Below are 9,032 nucleotides of genomic sequence, written 5' to 3'. Positions count from 1 at the left end.
CCTACCCAGACATTCTGGAGTGTTGTGGAAACCTATGAGTCCTAAGCTGGGCAAGCACTCTGGGTTCTCAGCTGGGAAAATCTGTTAAGGCCAAGGAATTATTTTCACAGAAAATAATTTGCAGTAATAACAGAACAGAACACATTAGTTGCTCAAATGGCAATTGTTTATGAAATGTCAACAAACACTTGTAAAACACAAATGACACCTGGATGGACATGGATACTGCCCTCTACAAAACTAGCGAAACTCAACGTAAATTGTGCCTGCTAGTGTGCTATGAGCTTTCCATGCACTGCCTCCTTTAATACTTAAAGTAAGCCTATGAGGCAGCATTTAGTATTTCAATTTTTCAGATGAGTATTTTTACATTTCATTAATTCAATCTTAGCTATGTAAATAGCAGAGCCCACAATTCACATCTGGCCTTTCTATTTCCCCAGTCTGTGCTCTTTCCTCTCCAGTACATTGGTATGGGGCGAATCAAGTTCCTGGTATGTCCAGTCCTAGGCCTTTTATCCCAATGACAAGCATGGCATGTCTGTTACCAACACCACCAAGCAATCAAGAATATGACTGAGTGCGTGCTTGTGGTATATGACACAGCAGGCAGATGGAACAACGTGAGCAAAAACATGGAATTCAAGGGACTGTTTGGTTTGAGAATTGGAACTGGACTGGACACTGCAGAAAGGAGTTCTTCAGACTAGAATGGTCTCATCAGTCAGAAACCCAACTGTATATTTCAGGCAACAGTATAGCACAACTGGAAGCCAAATGAGTTATAAAAATTATGTGAGACTTAATGTTCTTCACTATCAGTTTCACATTCATAAATTAGTTCAAATTTTAAAACCAAATTTTAACAGAACTGGAACGAAGTATTGAGGTCCTTATATCTGCCTAGAGCAGATGGGCAAAATTTGGAGGAAATAGCATTCTCTTTGTTGTTACCTCTAGCTCAAATTGCAGGTTGAATTTTGTCATCAGAATTGTGGACCATGTCCTCCTTGTTCCTCATCAACCTCCCCTGGGTTAATAATGGACTGGGAGATGAAAGCCTCATCCGTGGTAGGGTGCGGAGTGTGCTTGTTTCTGCAGCTGTCCAAAGTAAGTCCTGCTGTTATTTCTCTGTGTGTGTGTGAATGTGTCTACGTTTGTGTGCTTCTGCCTAGAGCAGTACTGTGTCTTTTTCTTTGTTGTTGCCAGTTTCTCAAAGTTTCTCTTTTGTTCTCTAATTCAGGTCTTTGCCAAAGATGTTAATTCAAAAATTAAGTGAGTAGAGATATCATACTTGGCCTGGCTTCCTTGGCAGTTCTGTGTAATATGTCCTTGATGTCAATCTTTGCTGACTGAGGAGTGGACCCACAAAATGTTGATAGACCTTATAGTGACAAGCTAGGGCATCTGCCAGATGACACGTAACATTCTAGAGATATAAGTCCAAGAATAAAAGCGAGCTTTATGGTCAAGAGAGTGGAGTTTCCAGACAGCCAATATTTGAATTCTGACTCTTTATTTAAGAAAAATGGAGCATTGTTTGTTTGTTTTTCCTAATGCAGAGTATCCTCCATTATTCATTCATTTATTTCTTTATTCATTCTTATATTATTCCCAACTCAGAGTATCTAGTGTTCAGTACTTTTCACTGGAGGTTCTGCTGACATTTTGCTGATGTGTTTAAGTTGCTACAACAGCCCTTCTATATTGGTATCATTTTTCTTTAATAAATGCAAGGAAAGAGTCCAAAATATAAAATGGTCAGTGAGAGAAAGAGACCTTTTCATTTCCTCATTTCTTTTCCGAACTCATTCCTACAAACAAACAATGTCTCAGAACGATCCTGGCAGTCAGAGACATCGTTTGCAGACATTAAGCTCCAGACCCACCACCTGTCCCTGCTGTGACTCATAATATAAACATAGACCCTCTGTATAGCGTGTTTCCTAGAACTTTAACATATAACTCACAGCTGGTGTCTCCCCTTATGAGAGGCCCCTGTGTATGAGAGGCCCTTTCATGGAGTGGGCCAGAGAGTTCATGGTCCAGCAAAGTCTTGCATGAATTTCCAATCTTAAGAGACTTCACAAATTTATGCTTTTCTCCAAGTGCATTAGTACAATCTGAAGCACCATCGCTCCCAGATCCCTACAATGTCCTATAGGACATCCCCATCATCCATTTCAAGCTTCTGCCACAAAGATCCCACCCCTTCTCCTCACCTACATCCAGAAGAAGTCATGCTTTCTTTTCTCTTAGACTTGTGTATTCTGTTGAGGAGTCCTCAGGCCTCAGTCATCCATATCTGTGAATTTGATGCCACTTGACACAATGACAGAATGGTCAAATTCAATTGCCTCTCATCCAGGTTTGATAGTGTGTATTTTTGTTTACTTTTAAAATAGTCTTTAGACAGAAATAAAAGTTATATAAATTTCTTAATCATATTGTCCCTAGGAAGACTAGCTCATTGAGAATGAAGATACTGTAACCTAGGGTAGTCATCAGTTACATCCATTAAACTATAACTTGCTTAATAAATAATGAACTGCAACCTGCCTTCTTCACTGATCAAGCTGCCTTTAATTGTTTTTACAAAAACTTGCATGTCCGCCAAGCGTCACATAGCCTAAACAATAAAATATTTGCCCAAGTTGTTTTTCAGGAACTTGAAGTCAGCTGTGTCCAGTTCGAACTCGGGCCAGTTAAGACTGGTTGGGACTACCAACCCTCCAACTGGCCATGCGCGAATGTCCATTCAGTGACCTCTTGACATCAGAAGGCCAAAAACTCCACCCTCAGAACATGCTAATGCCACAATTTTCTGAAAATGTGTCCCATGAAGAAGCCTGTAGCTTAGTTGTGCCTGTGCAGAAGGACGATTACCTCACCTTTTTCTTATCTTCAGTCACATTTCCCCATACTCCCCCAGCTTTACCCCATAAATATCCCAAGCCCCTCACCTTTGGGGAGTGGATTTGAGATTTGTTCTCCTGTCTCCTCTCTTGGCTGCCTCATCAATAAACTTTTTTGCTGCAGACCTCAGTGTCTCAGCCTTTGGCTTGCTGCACAACAGGCAAAGGAACCTGGTTTGGTAACAAGATGAGTCCCCAGGTTTGTGAATTCTAGAAATATAGAGAATGGGCAACAAGAACAGAAGACCCAATACAGAATTTGGCAGGCTGACCATGAGATGGACCTGCTGAAAGAATTATATTTGTTATTCTGTATCTGTGTTGACCATCTAGCCCAGGGATTGGCAAGCTTTTTTTTTTTTCAGTAAAGGACCAGATAGTAAATATTTTGTCCTTTGGGGGCCATGTAGTCTCTGTCTCAACTATTCAACCCTGCTGTTGCAGTGCTAATGCATTGTGGGTGTGTTCCAGTAAAACTTTATTTGATTTGGCCCACAGGCCACAGTTTACAAACCCCTTATCTAGCAGATGGTATAGTCCGTACCTGCTTGTACCTGAATATCCAAGAAATCAATATGCAAATCATAAGTGTTGGTTAAGAGGTAGTGCTTCTATTCTTCAATTCAGTGCCTATCAGCTCACTGATTCATGTTATAAATGGATGCTTACCATTGGTAAACATTTCTATTGGAGTTGATGCTGAGTTCCATGGGTACTTGTAAATCGCTACAATATCCCATGGAAGCTGGAATCATTACCTCTTCACATGTGGAGAGAAAGGGTTCAGGATACTAAAAGGTAGCAGGGAAAAAAGAGTTTTTATTTCCTAACACTTGACACCAGTCTTATAAATAAATCTTCAGTGTAGTAACAACACTCAGAAGTAATATTCCAGACCAGCCACCTGTTTCTGCTGCTACTGCAAAATGTAAACATAAATAACCTTTAGATTCATTTTCTAGTTGGCAGTACTCTTGTCTCCTTTTAAACTATAAGTATGAGTAATATTATGGTAATGTTAGAATAGAACCTCAAATTTTGAATGTCGAATGAAGACTAAAATAAAATTAAGAGATAATAATGAGGAGTGTAATATAGAACATGATAAAGATAATTAACACTGCTGTATGTTATAACTGGAAGTTGTTGAGAGAGTAAATCCTAAGAGTTCTCAACACAAAGATAAAATAATTTTTCTATTTCTTTAATGTAGTATCTATATGAAATGACAGATGTTTACTAAACCTATTGTGGTAATCATTTCATGATGTATGTAAATCAAGTCGTTATGTTGCACACCTTAAGCTTATACAGTGCTGTATGTCAATTACATCTGGAAAAAAATTTTTTTTAAAAATCTAAAAAAGGAGATAATAATGATAATTTTTTTCTTTTTTGTTCCTTCCATTTATTCCAAGATTTACCGAATCATGCTACTATAATTTTTGCTCTTGAGTTAGGGAATCCTACCTTTGACATTTAAACCCACTGGCCACTTTATATATATATACTGTGTGGTTTTTGCTTGCCTTTCAGAGATTGATTTTACTTCCAAGTTAGAGGGAAGGGATATGCTTTAACATTCACTCAGAGAGATGTTATCCCCCTTTATTTTCTTAAGCAGATCTTATTTCGGTCTTCAGTATCCATTGATTAACTTTCAGTTTGATCGTGTTCCCCATATTGGGCCAGATGGATACAAAGTTCTCTTACATCACTTTGTCTTAATTTTCCGGAGCTGGGCCTAAATTCTGTAGTGTGGAGTCTTATATAGTATGAGAATATTGTTAGGGGGAACCTTCTGGTCTCTGAAGCTCTTGTCCAAGAAGGTATCTGCTGAGATGTCTCTAGCCTATCTGTTGCTTGGTTATCTGTTTATACCAGTGACCCCATAGATATTAGAATCAATCATCTGAAATATAATACATAGTTCTTTGCAACAAAGTTCAGCCTACTGTCTCTGTACCAGGCTTCCTCTGATTACCTTGTGGTCTTTCTCACTATAGTCCTGCATTTATCCACAAAGATGTTATATAGGCTGGCGGTTCACTATGGCCATCTTCCCTTGCAGACACCCTTTCCTTAAAGGCCAGAGATCCAGCATATCTTAGATATGTTTGAGTCATTTTACATCTCCTTTTCCTCTTCTTGAATCCTTCTTATGTTCTGCCACATCATGAGTTATACTTATGCCATCCATTCCTTGGTTTTCTTTAAAAAATATCTTTCTACATTTTCCCTAGGACTGCTGATGTCTGTTTTTTATCCCAAGCCTCCTAATGTGTCTCCTGGACACAGCTTAAATTTTGCTCAATAAATGTAAGTTCATTTCAGCTCTGCCACCATAGGATTACTGCCATTTCTCCTTGGTTGGAGGAGTAGTACACAAATTCTTCAGTAATACATGTAGTGTTTATCTCCATCTTTAGTCTCAGAGTTGGATAACAACCAACACTGCCAGTAGATTATTATTCTTAAACTCTCAGGTTGTATGCTTTTTTTCCAAGTTATCTTGGGGTTTGGGTAAGTACCTCAATGTAGCTCTCATGTATTTATATTAATCTCTTTATTTTGGGTCTTCTTTTAAAAAAGAGATAATTAGGCTTCCTTGGTGGCGCAGTGGTTGGGAGTCTGCCTGCCGGTGCAGGGGACACGGGTTCGAGCCCTGGTCTGGGAGGATCCCACATGCCGCGGAGCAACTAGGCCCGTGAGCCACAACTACTGAGCCTGCCCACCTGGAGCCTGTGCTCCGCAACAAGAGAGGCCGCGATAGTGAGAGGCCCGCGCACCGCGATGAAGAGTGGCCCCCGCTCGCCGCAACTAGAGAAAGCCCTCACACAGAAACGAAGACCCAACACAGCCAAATAAATAAATAAATAAATAAAATTTAAAAAAGAGATAATCGATGACAAGTATATGACCAGTTCCATCAAACTGGTTGAAGAAATGGTCACATTTTTCCAGTCACTAGAGGCAGAGTTTGGGCAAGTATTATTCTAACAACCTGGTAGGTTTTCTTATTACAGGTCTCTGTTCAATCCCAAGTATCTCAGAGCATGCTCATTGCCATTGTTCATGCCAGTTTCCCTTTCAGAGACCCTTTCTCTCAGACAAAAGCAGGACATTTTGACAAGGCTTATTTAATGCAGCTGTTTTGCCAGAGTTGCTTCAAAATGTCAGTGCTGAATATCAAAGACTGTTTTTGATTAACAAGCTATGTACATAACAGCCATCCCTGACCCTCACCCTATCCGTGACCTTTTCTTCCAGAGAACAGACTGGCTTTTCTCTTAACATTTTCCACTTTCAACATCTATGGTCAGTAAGTCTCTGTGGGATCTGGGGCTATTTTTCAAACACTCTTTATCCAGTCAGCTTCTCAGTGGAAAGTCTTACATGATATTTCCCCCATCATTTGCATCTTGATGAGACCACTGGCATTTCTCCTGCATCTGATTTACATAGTCTAGGAGATTCACACTTTTCTCTTTTTTTGGACACATTATTATTATTCCTTAGATTTTACCTAATGTTTCTCTGTTCCAGGATTCCATCCATGATACCACATTACATTCAGATGACATAATTTCTTAGGCTTCTCTACACTGCAACAATGTCTCAAACTTTCCCTGTTTTTGATGACTTTAAGAGTTTTGAGGACTTCTAGAGAGACGTTTTGTAGAATATTTATGAATTGGGATTTCTTTTTTCCTTATGATTAAACTGCAGTTATGGGTTTTTGAGAAAAAGGTCACAAAGGTAAGGGGCCATTCTCATCAGAAAGCAAGAATTCATGCTACCAACATGACGTCAATGTGGCTATAAACCATGATCACCTGACTGAGGCAGTGTTTCTCAGATTTCTCTAATCTAAACTTACTCTTTTTCCTTCTTTCCATAAAGTACTCTTGGAAGGAAGTCACACTTAAGGGATGGAGAGTTATGCCCACTCCCCTTACCTTGAAAAGTAAGTAACTATATAAATTATTTGCAATTCTTCTGCAGAGGAAACATGGTTATTCTTCTCTATTTATTTATTTATTGAAGAAGTTATTTATATAAGTATGGGCTTATGATATAATTTTTATACTTTGTTATAATGCAACACTATGTTATTTATTTTATTCCTCAAATTGTTTTAGCCTTGGCCGTTGGGAGCTCTTTCAGTTGGCTTATGTGCCCTTTGGCATATTACCATAATTGTGTATGGCATTTTGTTTTATTCTGTTTAGTTTCATATTTTTATATAGACTTCTAGTTGTTCTAGCACCATTGATTGGAAAGACTATCCTTTCTCCATTTTAAAAATTAAATGTATTTAAACTAAAAAAAACAAAACAAAAACAGAAACAGTTCACCCATTTCTCCTACCCCCACCCCTTGCCTCTGGAAATCACCAATCTGTTCTCTGTATCTGTGAGCGTGGAGACATATATATATAAAATAGTCCACATATAAGAGAGATTATATGGTATTTGTCTTTGTCTGACCTATTTCATTTAGCATAATGCCATCGAGGTCCATCCATGTTGTCAAAAATGGCAAAATTTCATTTTTTCATGGCTGAATAATATTTCATTGTATATATGTACATATATACTGTAATTTCCTTATCCATTCATCCATTGATGGACACTTATGCTGTTTCCATGTCTTGGCTATTGTAAATAATGCTGCAGTGAGCATGGGGATGCATATATAACTTTTCAAATTAGTGTTTTTGTTTTCTTTGGAAAAATATGCAGAAGTGGAATTGCTGGATAATACGGTAGTTCTGTTTTTAATTTTTGAGGAATCACCATACTGTTTTCCATAGCGGCTGAACCAATTTACATTCCCACCAACACTGTACAAGGGCTCCCTTTTCTCCACATCCTCACTAGCATTTACTAACTCTTGTCTTTTTGATGGTAGCCATTCTAACAGGTATGAGGTGATAATTCATTGTGGTTTTGATTTGTAGTTTCCTAATTATTATTGATGTGGAGTATCTTTTTATGTGTCTGTTGACCATCTATGTCTTCTTTGAAAAAGTGTTTATTCAGATCTTCTGTCCATTATTTAATTGGATTGCTTGTCTTTTTGCTATTGAGTTGTGTTAGTTCTTTGTATATTTTGGTTATTAGCCTCTTATCTGTTATATGATTTGCAAATATTTTCTCCCATTTAGTAAGTTGCCTTTTCATTTTGTTGATGGTTTCCTTTGCTGTGCAGAAACATTTTAGTTTGGTGTAGTTCCACTTGTTTTATGCTTCTGTTGCTTTTGCTTTTGATGAGAGATTCCAAATATCATTGACAAAACCTACGTCAAGAATCTTACCATTGATGTTTTCTTTTAAGAGCTTTATGATTTTGGGTCTTACGTTCAAGTCTTTAATCTATTTTGAGTTGATTTTTTATATGGTGTAAGATAGAGGTCCAGTTTTATTCTTTTGCATGTGGCTGTCCAATTTTCCCAGCACCATTTATTGAAGAGACTGCACTTTCCTCATTGTATACTCTTGGCTCCTTTGTCATAAATTAGTTGGCATATATGTGTGGGTTTATTTCTGGGCTCTCTGTTCTGTTCCATTGATATGTGTGTCTGTTTTTATGCCAAACTTATACTGTGTAATTACTACAGCTTTGTAATCTAGCTTGAAATCAGGGAGCATGATGCCTCCAGCTTTGTTCTTCTTTCTCCAAATGTTTTTGGCTGTTTGGGAATTTACACTTTCTTACTTATCTTTTGTCTTTTATTTTCTGAAGTAGTGTCAATTCCTGAAAATGGCTTTGAATACACTTTACATTGTCACCAAGGTGTGGCCTCACTCTTTTAAAATTTCACATATAATTTCTCTGAAATTATACCCTCATCTATTGATATATTGCACAGAGCCAAAAAAAGAATTTAGAGCAAGTTAAATTTAATGGACATTATATAACCTAGGCTTCCATTAATAAACCCTAATAATTTCTGATGAAAGTATATTTTCATTCTTTAATTTTTTATTACACAAAGTATACATTTTCATTATAGAAAATTTTGAAATACATAAAAGCAAAAAGGGAAAAATCACTTTTTGCCACTTCCTGATTTAAAACATTATTAACATTTTATGTATATGTTTCATTAAT

This window comes from Balaenoptera ricei, chromosome X (assembly GCF_028023285.1).
Source record: "Balaenoptera ricei isolate mBalRic1 chromosome X, mBalRic1.hap2, whole genome shotgun sequence".
Classification (NCBI taxonomy): Eukaryota; Metazoa; Chordata; class Mammalia; order Artiodactyla; family Balaenopteridae; genus Balaenoptera; species Balaenoptera ricei.
The sequence above is the reverse complement of the archived record's forward strand: the minus strand, read 5'-3'. Positions refer to the sequence as shown.